This window comes from Lissotriton vulgaris, chromosome 2_1 (assembly GCF_964263255.1).
Source record: "Lissotriton vulgaris chromosome 2_1, aLisVul1.2, whole genome shotgun sequence".
Lineage (NCBI taxonomy): Eukaryota > Metazoa > Chordata > Amphibia > Caudata > Salamandridae > Lissotriton > Lissotriton vulgaris.
Window position 1 is genome coordinate 994,077,930 of NC_141687.1, and position 17,203 is coordinate 994,095,132.

The 17,203-nt window shown below is 44.4% G+C and overlaps 1 long non-coding RNA gene across 1 annotated transcript in view; it reads right to left on the minus strand.

Annotated features, from left to right (window-relative positions):
* Nucleotides 1-508: 508 nt before the first annotated feature.
* The window catches only part of LOC147731523 (uncharacterized), a 56,297-nt gene continuing 39,602 nt past the window's right edge, over nt 509-17,203 (minus strand). Inside the window, exon 2 of the long non-coding RNA XR_015308644.1 lies at nt 509-1,625. This is a non-coding gene — a long non-coding RNA (uncharacterized LOC147731523). The remainder of the gene's footprint in view (nt 1,626-17,203) is intronic.

Genomic DNA, 17,203 nt, shown 5'->3' on the forward strand with positions numbered 1-17,203 from the left:
TGAAGATACACCCAATACTCTCACATTAACAGCTCTGTATTGCAACGGTCGCTACCAATAATTGTTTGTCAATAGAGAAAGTAGGGGCTTCACCAGCACACATCAGCTGTCCCTCACCTCTAAATGTGACGTGGAAACTGTGAGGTGGCGGGCAGAAGTCATGCTAATTTGTGGTGGTGTTCTGAACTGCCTTATTCAATAAAGTTGTTGTACTGTGAAACGAAGGGTGGTACGGTGATTAAAAAAAATTAGATTGGGGTTACATTTTTTCATAATGATGTTCCTCTTTTTGCTACACAGTACTCTAAATCGTTTTTTTTTGTTATTTATTTGGCAATTTAGTGGACGCTACCTTACCAAAGGGAATAGAGAGCGTGCAGTTTGTCCAAAGCAGGTAGAATGGTCCGTCAATGTTTCTTTACTGATTCGTTTACCAAACTCACTCTTCCTCAGCCTGCTTCTGTATTGATCACGATAGAACATGAAATAAAGAGGGGGAACAGTTGCGGCCCTTAGTCCAATAATGTTTATTCATTTCATGGGGTTGATTTCACAAAATCAGCGAAAGTAAAGTCTCCTTCAATTGTTATTTTTGACTCTCAGATATTACAAAAACGTTTAGGCATTGCACAGTCTTTTCACTTTATTATGGCTTTGCATGTCATCCTTATATCTTTTAATAAAGTCAAGTACACCTGGGATTTTGCTTGTCAATTTTCCTTTGGTTCGTCCATGCCATTTAAGGGTTACAAGAATGGTACACCAAGCAGACTAGCTTAATGGCAACATTTTCTGTATTCAAGCAATTAGATGCCCCAAAAAGGACTCGATTTATTGTGCTAAATTTGAAATTCGAAGTTATGATCTTCTCCTAGTAAGTATCCTCAGGCACAGTCTTACAAGTTAATGTGTTAAAGGCACCTTCATCATTCTAGACATTCAGCAGTAGGGCAATAATTTGAAATGCCTAAACAAAATCTATCTAATGCGTAATTCGCTCTTTTCCAAAGCTAAAGATGGCAAATAATCTAGAAATATTTGTTGTTAAAGGACAGATTGTAAGCAGCATATAATGTCTCACTTGTTATAGGTAGGCTATTTAATGCATAAATATATATATGAAAATAAAATTCAACAATCAATTTAAAATTAGAATTTCGATTTGGCTAATACATCTTGTCTATCATAATTAGAATATTTTCTAAATAATGCACAGAAGAGGCAATAGCATAGAGCCGACATACTGATACACTGATCTGAAATGTATCGTAAAGGAAGAAATATATTTCAGATCTCAAACACGTTTGCAACCAATAAATAAAACGCCCTCATGTAAGAACCCAGCTTCTTTCTGTTTTGATTTGGAATGCTCCCAGTGGAATGGTAAGAAATCGTTATCATGTTTCTGAGTAGCAGCTGCGGTTGTTTCATGCCCTGACTTTGTAACTTGCTAAAATACTAAGCAGGATTTAGTGTGCGTTGTCTCTTCCCCTTCTCAATGCAGCTGACCTCTCCACAACCAGATTATGCAGCTTGTCAAACGGGAGACATCAGCTCAGACTCAACTGGGCAAATCCAATTAGTTTGACCTCGTCTGGTATTTCAGTAGCATCACAACCAGAGCCCTGGAAGAACACAAGAAAACACTGTCAGAAATTGATTCTTATTTTTGAAACTCCAAAACTCTATGTTAAAGTCACACACAAGAATAACAAAATCACACACAGAAGGACAGTCATGCACCTACGACAAGCATATGATTACAGCACACACATCAGCAGTGCCAGCATCACTAACAAGTGGAATAGGCAATGCACGGCCATATGCACCACAGATATCCCTTATGCACACTAAGGACATGATTCAAAAAATTAAGGGGCATATTATCAAGGGGATTTATCTCCGCTTTTTTGGCTTTAAAAGCCAAGAAAGCGGAGATAAAATTATCTCCCTATTACCTAGCTGTCGCTAACACCAGTTAGCGACAGCTAGTAGGAGATAGCGACCATCTTCGGCCCCACTTTGCATGTCGGTGATATTTATCACTAATGACATGCAAAGTGGGCGTGCCAAGATGTTAGTGACTGAAAACAGTCGCTAACATCGCTATCTCCTATTACCAACTTTTGGAGATATTCGCGCTAAGCGCAAATACCTCCAAAAGCTAACACCTGCCCTGAGCAGTTCTTAGCCATGTTATCCAATGGGAGGTGGATAACATGGCTAAGAGCATTAGCTCGGTAATGCATGAATATCGCTGACTTTTCAGCGATATTCATGCATTGCGGCGATTTTTATCGCATTTGCGATAAACCTTGGTAATTCCAAGGTTTATTTGCGGTAAAAATCGCCGCAGCTCAGCGGTAAATTTTTGTCTCTAACCAAGCAATAGCGATAATTATCGCTATTGCTTGGTAATATGCCCCTAAATTTACAAATGTAGTTGTATCTTTGTGCAGATCTACTACTTTACTTTACCTATGTACAAAACTGCATTTATTTTGCTACTCATGGTTTCTGAGTGTAGATTTGCACTTAAGTGGTGACTAGGTAGATGTAGACTGTCTCTTACCCATAACGGAATCTTCTACAACAAGATTTATGAGAGTAAAGTTACTATTAGTTGCTATTCATAAATGTTATTAGTTACTAGTTGGCCACCATACCAGATCCCTCCATGGGCTACTACAGGGAAAAATATTAAAGTTAATATTCGGTTGAAAAACTATTAAAACTAATGTAATCTAAAATATGAAGCAATAAATATTAAAAACATTACAGCACATTGTCCATTAAATTACATATTGACCAAATAATTAATACATAATTAATACAAATGTTTATTCAATTTATAAAAGTTTTCAAGAATATTTTAAACAAAAAATTGTCAATCCAGTAATAGGTTTATTTTTTAATATGTGTGATGTGTTGTGAAAAGCTAAGTACAGAATTAAATTAAGGGATTTGGATTTTTTTAACAAAAGTTAAAGAGTTTAATTTAAATTCTAAATTAGGTTTATTATAACTTTTTAAAGTAATGAAATACATTGTATATATATATATATATATATATATATATATTTATTTATGTGATTGCGGCCGTCCTGCCATAGGGAAGCACTACTCTGAAGAAACGGGGGCCCAGAGGTTCCTATCTACGAGGAGCCTTGCAAACGGGACGCACAGGATCAAAGAATAGAGCAGTCACGTTCTGATACTCATCCAGAGTTTTAATCGCAGCAATTAGCGCTACCATCAGAGGAATGAATTATGAACTTCACCTCCCAGAAGTCAGCGTGAACACTTATTTAAGACGTCCAATCAGGACTCACGATAGTGATTAATGGCTGGGAAGGTGTGGCGTTGTTGCGCTTTGTCCTACGAACACCCTCTGAAGAAGAAGGAATTCGAAATGCATCAGGGTGCGGACTGCTGTTTTAAAATTCGGTGCGTGACTGCTGCATCAGTTAATAAAGCTTACGGGGAAAAGCTCCTGGCGTCTGAGTGCTTCCTACCCTGTTGGTCAACCCCCACCTAGCCTGATGTTATTGCGGCCGTCCTGCCGTAGGGAAGCACCACTCTGAAGAAACGGGGGCCCAGAGGTTCCTATCTACGAGGGGCCTTGCAAACGGGACGCACAGGATCAAAGAATAGAGCAGTCACGTTCTGATACTCATCCAGAGTTTTAATCGCAGCAATTAGCGCTACCATCAGAGGAATGAATTATGAACTTCACCTCCCAGAAGTCAGCGTGAACACTTATTTAAGACGTCCAATCAGGACTCACGATAGTGATTAATGGCTGGGAAGGTGTGGCGTTGTTGCGCTTTGTCCTACGATCACCCTCTGAAGAAGAAGGAATTCGAAATGCATCACGGTGCGGACTGCTGTTTTAAAATTCGGTGAGTGACTGCTGCATCAGTTAATAAAGCTTACGGGGAAAAGCTCCTGGCGTCTGAGTGCTTCCTACCCTGTTGGTCAACCCCCACCGAGCCTGATGTTATTGCGGCCGTCCTGCCGTAGGGAAGCACCACTCTGAAGAAACAGGGTCCCAGAGGTTCCTATCTACGAGGGGCCTTGCAAACGGGATGCACAGGATCAAAGAATAGAGCAGTCACGTTCTGATACTCATCCAGAGTTTTAATCGCAGCAATTAGCGCGACCATCAGAGGAATGAATTATGAACTTCACCTCCCAGAAGTCAGCGTGAACACTTATTTAAGATGTCCAATCAGGACTCACGATAGTGATTAATGGCTGGGAAGGTGTGGCGATGTTGCGCTTTGTCCTACGAACACCCTCTGAAGAAGAAGGAATTCGAAATGCATCAGGGCGCGGACTGCTGTTTTAAAATTCGGTGTGTGACTGCTGCATCAGTTAATAAAGCTTACGGGGAAAAGCTCCTGGCGTCTGAGTGCTTCCTACCCTGTTGGTCAACCCCCACCGAGCCTGATGTTATTGCGGCCGTCCTGCCGTAGGGAAGCACCACTCTGAAGAAACGGGGGCCCAGAGGTTCCTATCTACGAGGGTCCTTGCAAACGGGACGCACAGGATCAAAGAATAGAGCAGTCACGTTCTGAAACTCATCCAGAGTTTTAATCGCAGCAATTAGCACAACCATCAGAGGAATGAATTATGAACTTCACCTCCCAGAAGTCAGCGTGAACACTTATTTAAGACGTCCAATCAGGACTCACGATAGTGATTAATGGCTGGGAAGGTGTGGCGTTGTTGCGCTTTGTCCTACGAACACCCTCTGAAGAAGAAGGAATTCAAAATGCATCAGGGTGCGGACTGCTGTTTTAAAATTCAGTGCGTGACTGCTGCATCAGTTAATAAAGCTTACGGGGAAAAGCTCCTGGCGTCTGAGTGCTTCCTAACCTGTTGGTCAACCCCCACGAGCCTGATGATATATATATATATATATATATATATTGCAAAACACTCCAACGTATCCAAGTCGAAAGAATGGCGAGCACACTGGAATCCGATTAAAGAATATTTATTGCAAACCCCCCTTCACCCCTGACAGACGCGTTTCGCTACTCTAGCTTCGTCAGTGTCAGTTTGTTAGTGTAAAAAAGCGCTATTTTAAACCCATAGGCCACTTCGCAAATCATTGACATAGATGAGAGATGAGGTTGTAAATAGCCAACGTGGCGGCCATCTTTTAGTATATGTTATTTCTTAACATATAGTTTAAAAACATCGCGCAATCAAATACAAAGTGCTTAGTGCTCATTAAAAAAACATACAAATAACAAACATTTCATAATATTATATACATACCGATTGAATTGAGATTAATAGAGACACAATAGGCAGTTTCAAGGTCAAATATTGTACCATGTCTCATACTCTTTTTTGTTGTTTTTTTTGAAGGGATGCATTCCCAATTGGCACTATTTATAGATGTGATCGACCTCAATATAACTGACTATGGTATCTCCTGTTTTGTAGCCCTGTATGGGCATATCTCCTCTTATTATTCAATTTTCAGCTTATGGCGAGCCGTAGACAATTCTGGGTGTAACGGGAGTATCTAAATTTCTCATAATTACAGTTAGAGTATGGATATATACAGTTAAAAGATACATGATCCAATGCGTCTATATTAGAGGTGGACCCACAGCTCCTCATCATTATTCAGGCCCCACGGTGTCATGGTTTTAAGATCGATTATATACCTAGACTCCAAGATCCTGAGTGCCTTTTCTCTGTCCCCCCCTTGTTCTTGACGGTTTACTTGATCTATACAATAGAAGCTTAACAGATCTCTGTCGCTCTGGTGACATTCGGCGAAATGGCGAGCTACCGGATAGGATCTATCTTTATTGGCGATCGCCCGCATATGTTCTAGGATCCTAAGCTTTGTGGGGTTGATGGTACTCCCCATATACCTTCTCTTGCAGGGGCACTCTAGACAGTAGATGGTGAATTCTGAGTTGCAGTTTAACAATTTTGTAATCTTTCTGTTAGGTCTACCCTCTCCTGTTCTATCCGGATACGCTAAGGTTTTTCTACTCCCTTTGCAGGCTTTACAGCGAAGACAGGGTAAAAACCCTTTCAGGTTGGACACATTAACTGGCTTTAGCTTTGTGGAATAATGACTGCGGACCAGGTGATCTGATAATGACTGGCAGCGTCGATAAGTTATTAACGGTTGCTGCGTGAGATGCTTTTTCAGAATGCTGTCAGTCATCAAGATGTGCCAGTTTTTTCTTAAGATGTGGACTAGATCGCCAGACCTGGTATTAAATTTGGTGATCATTCTCACCTTGTCCTCCACCTTTGGCACAGCTTTAGGCACCAGGAGATCCCTCCTGTTGATTGTAGATACCTTAGTCGAAGCCTGCTGTTGTAAACTATTGGAGTATCCCCTACTCAGGAACCTGTCATTTGCCTCAAATTTGGCTTGTTGGAAATCGGTTTCCACTGAGCAGTTTCTTTTCAGGCGTAACAACTCGCCATAGGGTACATTTCTTACGAGACTCTTCGGGTGATAACTAGCTGCATGCAAAACTGCATTACCCGCTGTCGGTTTCCTATAGAGTTTCGTTTGGAGAGTATTGTTCTTTATATAAATCTCCAAATCCAAATAGCAAATACTAGTGGCACTTATAGTGCTAGTAAACTTCAAGTTCTTAGTGTTGTTATTTAGCTTGGTGATGTAATCCTCAGCCGAGGTACGATCCCCCCGCCAAATAATAAAAAGGTAATCTATGTACCTAGTCCACATTAAAATGTTGTCAGTCATTACATTCTGCCCAAGCTTCGTGCTTCTCCCACCAGCCCACGAACAAGTTCGCGTAACTGGGGGAGAAGCACGAGCCCATAGATGTACCCCTGATCTGTTTATACAATTGGCTAGAGAAAAGGAAAATGTTATGATATAGACAGTAATGTATCATGCTCAGTAACATTACACTGTGTGTCCTGTACTTCTCTGGTTTCTTATCCAGAAACCACTTGATTGCCATCAAGCCCTCTTCGTGATCTATACAGGTATATAAGTTAACCACATCCAATGTTATTAAAAAATATATATATATATACACACACACACACATATATATATCCATATATATATTTATTTATGTATACATGTGTATTACCTACTGGCAGTAACCAGTAGGTAGTTATAGTTAAGACCTATGTTCCATATGAAAAGCGTTTTATTATTTACCAATACTTTTGGAGCCAGTTGACGAATCTTCCTGAAACTTTAAAAATTAATGGGGCACTCCGGTCAGGTCCCGCCTTGAAAATTTCGGGATGTTTCATCAAGCGGGACCGAGAAAAATGGGGGTCCCACAACTCGTTTTCTCCATGTTAATTAGGAATCTTTAGAGAAAGCTAAAGCCGAAACTGCTGAACGGAATTACACCAAATTTGTCTAAAAGGTAGGTCTTGGTCTAGAAAGTGTGCTTTTAATCCGTTCAGTAGTTCCTGAGAAATTAAAAAAATAAAAATATCGATATTTGAGCAGTGAGGAGGGTTCGCAAAACCTCCTGGGCACGAGCTTCACTCTGATTGGCTGTCAACACTTCAAACCAGGAAGTGTTAGCAGCCATCTTGTGACTCAGAAAGGGTGAAAAAAAGATGAAAAGCAAAAAAAGGGGGCGGGTTAGAAACACCTAGGCCTGCTCAGGGGGTCCCACAAGGAGTCCCAGGCCCAAAAAAGCATATTTTTAAACTGGCGAATTCGCGCTGGGTGCACGAATCTGGGCGGAAAAAAAAAAATTAAGCGAAGGCTCCCATGCTTTGTTTTCTATAAGCCCCTGGGCGGGCCAGGTCCCGGGGCAATGCCTATTAGCAGGGCTTAGTTAATTGTATGCGTGTGGCATGTGCCCCCCGCAGCCCCGGGTTCCACCACCTCCCTGGGGCTTGAACAACAATAAATGCTGGCGGGTTCCCAACACCCCCACGCTGCCCCAGGGACTGCCACCTCCCTGGGGCTTTAATCAAATTGAGTGGGGCTCAAGGGCCCCCTAAGCCCCAGGGACCACCACCTCCCTGGGGCTTTCATTATTAATGAGGGGGGCCTCGCGGGCCCCCCAAACCCCGGGGACCACAACCTCCCTGGGGCTTCCGTTATTAATGAGGGGGGCCTCGTGGGCCACCCCAAGCCCTGGGGACCACCACCTCCCCGGGGGCTTTGGAATTGTTGAGTGGAGGTCTGCGAGGCACCCCTCCTGGAGCCCTCAATGGCCCCGGGGACAGCCACCCCCCAGGGCCAGCTCCTGCAATGTCCTGGGGTGCCCACCCCCGGGACATCGCAGTTTGCTATGACAGGGCAGGAGCATGGCTCACGTCCTGTCATAGCAAAATCTGCTTTGCTTCATTGAAGCGAGAGCAGGAAACTGCCCTCGCTTCAACAAAGCAAAGCAGGATTACTTTTGAGCAAGTAGAGCTCCATGTTAGCAGCTCCCCTTGCCCAAAAGCAATGCCGGCTCCCGCAGGGACCATGGGGGCATTGGGGCTACCCCCACAGTCCCCAATGCTAAGGGCCAGCCCTTGGAGATGGGATCCCCGGGGCCAGGAGTGGCCCGGGATGGGGGGCCATGTGGCCCCCCTCTCTTTATTTAAAAAAAAAGAATGACCAGGCCCCATTTGACGGGGTCACCAGGGATGAAATTGGCCTGGGGGGGGGGGTCGCGTGGCCCCCTACCTCAAATAATATCAAAATAATTTCTAAAAATGTCCAAGACCTGGGGGGATGGGGCCACGCGACCCCCCTGGCCTATAAATATATATTTTTAAAAGTGGCCATGCCCCGGAGGATGGGGTCCCTGGGGCTAAAAGTGGCTCAGGGAAGGGGGCTACGTGGCCCCCCTTTCCTATAAATATATTTAAAAAAGGAGCCCAGCCCCCTTTCCGTTTTATATTTATTTTTATAAAAGGGTCAGGCCCTGGGAGATGGGGTACGCAGGGCCCCAAAAAAACTAAAAAAGGCCCCCCTGCTAAAAATATATATTAAAAAAAACTGGCATCTCACCGGAGGCCCCGCCCCCTCCCTGCACAACTCTGCAAACACGCCCCCTGGCGTGTTCTAAGTTAGGGAATTAAGTCCCCTTGAATACTGAGGATCCCTGGGGTCCAACTTGCCCAGCAGGTACCTTCAGTAAGTGCCACACTGCTGGATTGCAGAGAGGTGGTCCGAGGTCACACCCCTTTTTACACCACTCTGCAAACATGCCTCTTGGAGCACAGCTGGTGGGGCGATGAGGTCCTCTTGTGTCCTGAGGACCTGAGGACACAAGTGGACTTCATTCCCAAACAGCAGTGCACCAGGAGCGTGTTTGAAGAGTGGTGTAAAAAGTGGGCGTGGCCTCAGACCACTCTCAGCAATCCAGGTGAATGGCGCATACTGGAGGTACCTGGTGGGCTGGTAGGCCCCCAAGGACCCTCAGGAATGAAGGGGACTTAATACCCCAACTTAGAATGTGCCAGGAGGCACGTTTGCAGAGTGGTGAGGAAAAGGGGTGTGGCCTTTGTCCACCTCTCAGCAAGCCCACTGTGTCGGGGCTCACTGGAGGTAAGAGGTAGGCTACTTGGCCCCTAAAGGACCCCCAGCACCCAAGGAGACTTCAATCCCCATCCAAGAGCGCACCTGAGAGCGTTTTTGCACAGTGGTGCAGGTGATGTAAATATATAATTTACCGTCGTAATTTCTATGCAGGTAAGTACTTAATCAATAAAACTCAATCGGAAAGAAAGAAGACAGAGTCCGTGGTGTTAGAGTTCTTAGGGGTTTTATTCCTTAAAAAGGAATGGTCAAGACCAGGATATCATGTTCTTCCCACCACAGGGGTGGAAGAAGGGATAGAGCAATGTTTTATTAACAATACATAGCTTATATACTTAATTCACATCATTGGAAGTAACAGAGTAGGCGTAACAGCTGAGAGTAGACAAGATAACAGCATCTACGTGGTACTAGTGCGTAATCAGAAGGCGTGAACTAGGCGTAACTGAAGGTGTGTGCTAGAAACGTCACAGATAGGTGTCACAAAGGGGTGGCACTAAGCAGAAAGTTGCAATGTCAGCAGAAATCAGAGGCTTGGATGCGCGCGCAGCTGCATGACGTGTGATTGACGTGAAACTGGAGGGTGCAGGGGGGCTTGACATTTGCACTGACGGAAAGAGACAGAAGTCTGGCATGTCAGATCAACTTGTGCTTCTATCATATCTGATATCTGGTGTTTTAGGAACTGAGCTATCTGGGCGGAAAGGTCTCTGGGGCAGAAGTTATTCTATACTGACTGTAAGTGCGTGTATAAGCGCCTGAGTGTCTGCATGAGAAGCGTGGGGGCATGGGCCTTCCATGGGAGCATGGTAACAGAGGCTATGAATTACTTGCACGGAGACAGGCCGGCCCTTTGGTTCTGCAGCTGGGGAATGTTTACTGAAGCTAGTAGGCAGGAATGTATTTTTTGAGGAGCGGAACAGATAACTCGAAGGTTGTAGTCAATCTTGGCAGGCAGCAGGCTGAGCTGAGCGCGAAGGGCCGCGCTAGAAGTAAGGCAGAGTTCACGGGTACGGGGGCAGCCTGGGCTGAGGCTTTCAGAGTCAGGAGGAAGAAAAAGGCTTGATGGCAGATATTCTGGGCCTACTTTGCCAGAGCTGAAAAACATGTAGAGTACACTACAAAAAGACGTTGGCATAGTATACTTAGGAACGGACTATCCAACCCATTCAGGGTGGGTCTGAAAGAGGACATGTTAACGTTAGACGCAAATGTATTTGCGTCTTCATAGCTGACACAGGAGGGAAGTTACATGCACTTTAACTCGTACATGGAGACGGTGGGGTACACGCTAGGGAACACAACTTGACCAAAATTTATATTTCCTCATTCCCTCCTTGTTCCCTACGGACCCTTCATGATATATCGATCATCATAAATTGATCAGTTCGTTCTTGTAACATAATTTGTTCGTCTCTCTTCCGTTGTCTGTTTGAGAGAAAACTGGAATGTTCAATGCACGATGTGGCACACAGTCCACATATCGCTGGCCCACACTGTAGGCACAGGCAGCAGCTGAATACTATGACAAGGCCAAAACCTAGGAAGGATAGGATCTTCCATCCCCAAGCGGTTAACGTTGTCCAGAACCAACCGGACCAAGTCCAGGTGCCTGGATTCTGATGTATCTGATTTGCAATTTTATGCAGACGTGTAATAGCTTGATATACAGATGGCGCGTTTTGTGGAATGAAAACACAGCAACTTGACCCGATGACCTTACAGGCTCCACCTCTATCTGCCAAGATGACGTCAATAACAAGACGATTCTGAAGGACAACAACCCGCATGGCAGATTGCTCCTCTGTTAGGTTACCTAAGGCGGAGGCAGTTTCATGTACTACAGCTTCAAGGGTTCTAGTTAATCTACGTATTAATTTACTGTTTTGGACGGGACCTAAAAAGAAAAAGAATCCTTTATTAAAATCGGTGTACTGTTCCCATGCCGTTTCTGTATAGTCGACAAGCGGGAGATCTCTTCGGAGTCTATTCTTTACTAGATTTGGGTTTCTGTGATAATCAGGAGGGGCTAGGAAAACAGGTGGCAGAAGGAATGCAATATAACAGGTACCATCCCAATCTGGAGGCAGACGTATGTATGCGGTATGACCACAAACAAAATAGGAATGACGGGTAACTTTAAAGGATGATTTACCATGATCACTGAATTCGACCACAGTAGTACATTTACTATGACCTAAGTGTACTGAACCTTTCTTTCTGACACATAATTCACCAGTGACTGGTAATACTAGCATAGCGGGCAGGACTGGTGCAGCTTCGGATTCAACAGTAAGAATCATAAGGTTAATCGTGTAATTACTCAATCCATATACTTCATTTTCTAGATCAGTTCCTAATCTAATGGGGAGTCCCTCCTTATCAGGGTAACAGACGTTGAGCAGGACTAAGTTCAGGTTTCCCCAAACCCAGCTCCCGTCAAGGACAGCAATATCAGAATCTAAGGAATTAATTATTTTGAACCATGCACCACAGGAGCCGTTGTGAGTGAACGGGTACGGAAAAAGGGGCAGAGCTCCCTTGTAATTCTGGTAGGGAGGGAGTCGGCCACATATCCAGCAGTTTGTAGCGTTATTAGTCTGATGGGAGTGGTGTAACATACTAATGAATGTGTTGTTGCGCAGCGCAAGTCTGTAAGAAAGTTCGTGTGGAGGTAACTCGCTAAAAGAGTGTTCAGCAGAAACGTTGTAAGCAGATTGTTCACGCTTGAAAATAGGGCAATAGATTGGAAGAAGTACACTCGCAACAATTATCAGAATACTTAGAAAAAACATGATTAACAATGTCACTATACAGTGACTACGCAGTGATTTGCAGTACGTACGTTTCTTGAATTCTCTCTCTCTCTCTCTATCTCGATCTAGGGGATACATGTCAGAAACTATTTAACCGATTCACCTAGGGGAGGACTTAAACAATTAAACTGTCTGACTTGCTAGATCGAAGCTTGAGTCTGTATTCCTCTTGGGGAGTTTTCTCTCGTTTGGAAACTTCAAAGTCACTGGGCTCGATACAGTCTTTGGAAGGGGTGGACGAGCCTGGGTCGGATTTCAGTCCATTGCATAATTTGACATGGCTCATGTGGATCCACCCCTTTCGGCCCTCAACCTTCACCGCTGTCCTCGTAGTAAGTAGAACGGTCTTCGGCGATTTCCAGCGGGGCTCCAACGGACTTTTCCGGTCGAAGTTCCTTATGAGGATCAGATCACCTGGACGGACATCGTGTGGCTTTACATCAGTGTTGTCAGGGAAGGCTGCGGCAACCTGTGAACGACATGATTGGAGTGCAGACATCAAGGAGGCAAGGTAATCTGTCAACATATTGCAATCAACATCAGTAATTTTTTTTGGAATGGGCGTCCCCCACATATTCGGTGGTCTACCAAAGACCACTTCGTACGGGGATAGTCCTGATCTCGAATGGGCAACCATTCTCATATAGAACAGTGCCACTGGCAGGGCGACTATCCAGTCGACCCCTTTCTCTTGACATATTTTAGCAAGACGTGTCTTTAGTGTCTGATTATGCCTTTCTACAAGGCCTGCGGCTTCGGGATGTCGGACACAATGGAATTTCCATTGATATCCTAGCAGCAAGGAAACCTGTTTCATTAATTCGGATGAGAATGGCTGACTGTTATCTGAGTACACGACACGAGGCATGCCGTACCGTGGGAAGAATTCACGAACCAGCTGCTTGGCAGTGGTCGGAGCAGTGTAATCTGGGACTGGGTAGGCTTCGGTCCAACGGGACAGTGCACAAACAACTACGAGGACATATTTAAATCCTCGACAACGGTCCATCTGGATATAATCCATCTGGAGGACTTCAAAAGGATGATCGGGAGGATGAAATCCACCTTGCTCTACAGGGACGCTTTTACCTGGATTGAACTGACAACAGATCATGCAAGTACGCACTTTCTGTTTTGCTGCTGCTCGTAAGTGTTTATTGCTCCAGATATTCTGTAAACTGTCTAACATTGCTTTTTCTCCTAGATGTGCTGGACTATGTGCTGTATTAATTATGACTTGAACCATAGAGTCAGGGAGAAACCATGTAGATTTTCCCTTCGTCATCCAACCTTGATCTGTCTGGATCCCTCCTAGTTCAATCCATTTCTTTATTTCATCTGGGGTAGCATGTGTCTGAATATCGATAACATCTAGTGCGGGATCCCTAATGGTCATACAATTTGTCGGTGCTATTGTCTTTGTCGTGTCCGTTGTCTGAGTGTGAGTCAATGCTGTATGTTTTGCTGTCTGGTCTGCCAGGTCGTTACCCTGGGAAACAGAATCTGTAACTTTAGTATGTGCCTTACACTTCATGACTGATATGCCTGAGGGCAGATGTATTGCTTCTAATAGTGCTTGAATGAGGGGACCGTGTTGTATCTTGGCACCATGAGAGGTCAAGAAACCTCGTTCTTGCCATAACATTCCGAAGTCGTGTACGACTCCGAACGCATAACGGGAATCAGTGTATATGTTAACATTTCTGTTCTTGGCTAGTATACAGGCTCGGGTCAGAGCGATGAGCTCTGCCGCTTGAGCAGTCAGTGTGTCAATACGATGTGTTTCTTTGACTTCAGTTTCAGTGGTCACTGCATACGCGGCCACTAACTCTCCTGTACTCGTTCTCATGCATGAACCATCCACATAAAGTGTCAGGTCTGGATTCGTCAAGGGAACATCTGTTAGGTCTCGTCGTGGCTTTGTTACTGCATTAATGATTTCTATACAATCATGCGGGGCTGGATCTGTCATAATTGTAGGTAACAGTGTTGCGGGGTTCAGAATGCTGCAACGTCTGATTTCTATGTGTGGCTGGAATAACGTTAACTCATAACCTGTCAGTCGTGCTATAGTCAAGTGTTGAGTCTGGGTTCTGTTTAAAAGAACCTCTACAGAATGTGGAACTTGTACTGTTAACTGATGGCCTAGAACAATTGAATCGCTCTGTCTGATTGCTAATGCTGTTGCTGCTACTGACTTCAAGCACGCAGGGAGTGCCTGGGCTACTGAATCCAATGTACTGGAAAAATAAGCGCAAGGCTTATGTGAACCTGCTTGGTCTTGAGTGAGGACAGACAATGCTGTACCATCACGTTCTGTAACAAAAAGTGTAAACGGTTTGCTGTAACATGGTGTCGCTAAAACTGGTGCTTGACATAAAGCTTTCTTTAATTCCTCAAAAGCTTGTGTATGTTCCTGAGTCCAAGGAAGGACAGTCGAAGTCGCTGCCTCCTGCGTGGTTAACTGAATCAGTGGTTTAGCTAGAAATGCATACTGAGGAATCCATTGTCTGCAGTACGAGGTGAGGCCTATGAAGGCCCGCACTTCTTTTTGTGTCTGGGGTTGTGGCATATTTGCAATTAACTGAATGCAATCGGGGGTGAGCTGTCTCCCCACTTTGGACAGCAAGTGACCCAAGTACACAACTTGCTGAACACAGAATTGTAGCTTCGAAGGAGACACCTTGTGTCCCTTGTCTGCCAGAAAATGTAAAACTGTCAGTGATGCTTGTTCATATTCGGGCTCACTTCGTGCGGTGATCAGCAGATCATCGACGTATTGCAGTAAAGCGGTGTTAACTGGCATTGTGATACAATCAAGTTGTCGTTTCAGTGCTTGGCTATAGATGCTGGGGCTTTCTGTGAATCCTTGAGGTGCGCGCGAAAATTTGAAACTGCGTCCATTTAAACTGAATCCGAAGAGATATTGGCTCTCTGGATCAATAGGTACGCTGAAGAAGGCGTTCTTGAGGTCAATTACAGTGAAGAACGTTGCTTCTGAATCGATAGCAGTCAATAAGGATGAGATGTCGGGAACCACAGGGTACTGTGGAATAATGCATTTGTTCAGTTCTCTTAGATCAATCACCAGCCGATATACTGGCGGTGCATTGGGATCAGTACGTTTAAGAATCGGAATGATGGGTGAATTACAAATATTGGAGTCGGTCTCTACGACCACTCCCTGGGTAATGAGCTCTTCAATGATTTTCAGTAAAGCCACTACAGCATCGGGTGGTAATTTGTATTGTCTGATTCGTGGTAGAACTACACCTTCTTTGAGTGTAACACGGTATGGGGTAATGTGCATACAACCTACATCAGTTGGGCCTTTTGCCCACAGGTGGTCTGGTACATTTTTCAGTCTGACATCAAACTCACGCAACATATAATGACCCTTGAAATCCCGCAGAAAGAGTCTAACTCCCTCCGGGGAACAGCAAATTATGGCTCCTAGAGCCTTCAGTGTTTTAATTCCTAACAGATTTTCTGGACATGATTTCGTAAGTAACAAGTCTGTAACACGTGATAGTGGACCCACAGCCAGGGGGACTGGTTCAGATACTTCATTTACAATGGGCTGTCCTGAAAAACCAAGGGAAACATTCTGTGAGCCTGAGAGGGGTGTCCCTGGGACTTCATTATGACTGATTGTTGTGCGGCTTGCCCCTGTGTCAATTAAAAACTTTCTGTCTTTTCCCAATACTTGACTGTGTACATAAGGACCCTCTTGATCTACAGGAATCTCAATAAGAGGCAAGCCAAACTCCCTCTCTAGGCTGTTTCATGTATATCGTGGATAATCGGGGTAAGCGGACTGGGCATACTGGTACATCTGCTGTGAAACTTGCTGAGACGCGGCAATGGGCTGCGGTTGTGATACCGCTACTGTCTGTGTGGTAGGTGAAGAAGCATGCGTAGGCTGTGTATTCTGCATGGGCTGCATATTTTGTGAAGACTGATGCTGGTTGTGGTCTTGTCTAGGCGGATGCGGTCTTTCTTTAGTTTTACCTGTTGCTATGTTATGTTTCAGAACGGGGCATTCATGTACGTAGTGACCTGGCTGCTTGCAATAGTTGCATGTCCCTTTAACGGGAACTGCGACGTGACCTGTCTGGGTCGTACCCTTACTATTCCCGTTGGTATGGACCGACTGGGCTACTAACATTTTCATTTTCGTGTCTTTCATACGTTTTTGTTCCTGATCCTGTTCTTCTCTAATTCTGTTCTGATGGTATTGTAACATTTGTAACATCTGTGATGGCGTGTTTGCTTGCCATGTACTCTCAACCTTGTATACACGATTCTTAACTGCTAACAGGGAATTCTCAACTAACTTGGATACAAAAAGATGCGGGTACGACTCGCTACTTGGTTTAAGACCACTATTAATAATGAAACATTTCTCGAATCTTGAATAGAAGTCACTAGTATCTTCGTCGGGTTTCTGTTTACATGCTGAGATTGCATCCCAGTCTTCTTTTCTAGTTGTCAATAATCTTGGCATAACCTGTACTATCAGACCTGGCAGTGCTTTAGTTTTCTCCCCAAGGCCTACCCCTGGGACCCGCTTGTTCTCTTCATCTTCTATTTCTGCCCATGCAATCTTTGTGTCTCCCACCTCCCATTCTTTTTCCTTTAATTTCTCGTAGATGCCCGTGGGCAGTAATACTTTTAACATTTTCATGATATCGTCATACGTATAATCTCCCATTAGTAGCATATCTTTAAGCTCTCTGTGAAAACCTGCAGGATCTTTATCATGGCAGGGTACTAGTTTCTTCATTTCTAACAGCTCCAACTTAGTCAGTGGCGTGTGTACATACACGCGTTTCAAGGTTCGATCTTCACCCATAAC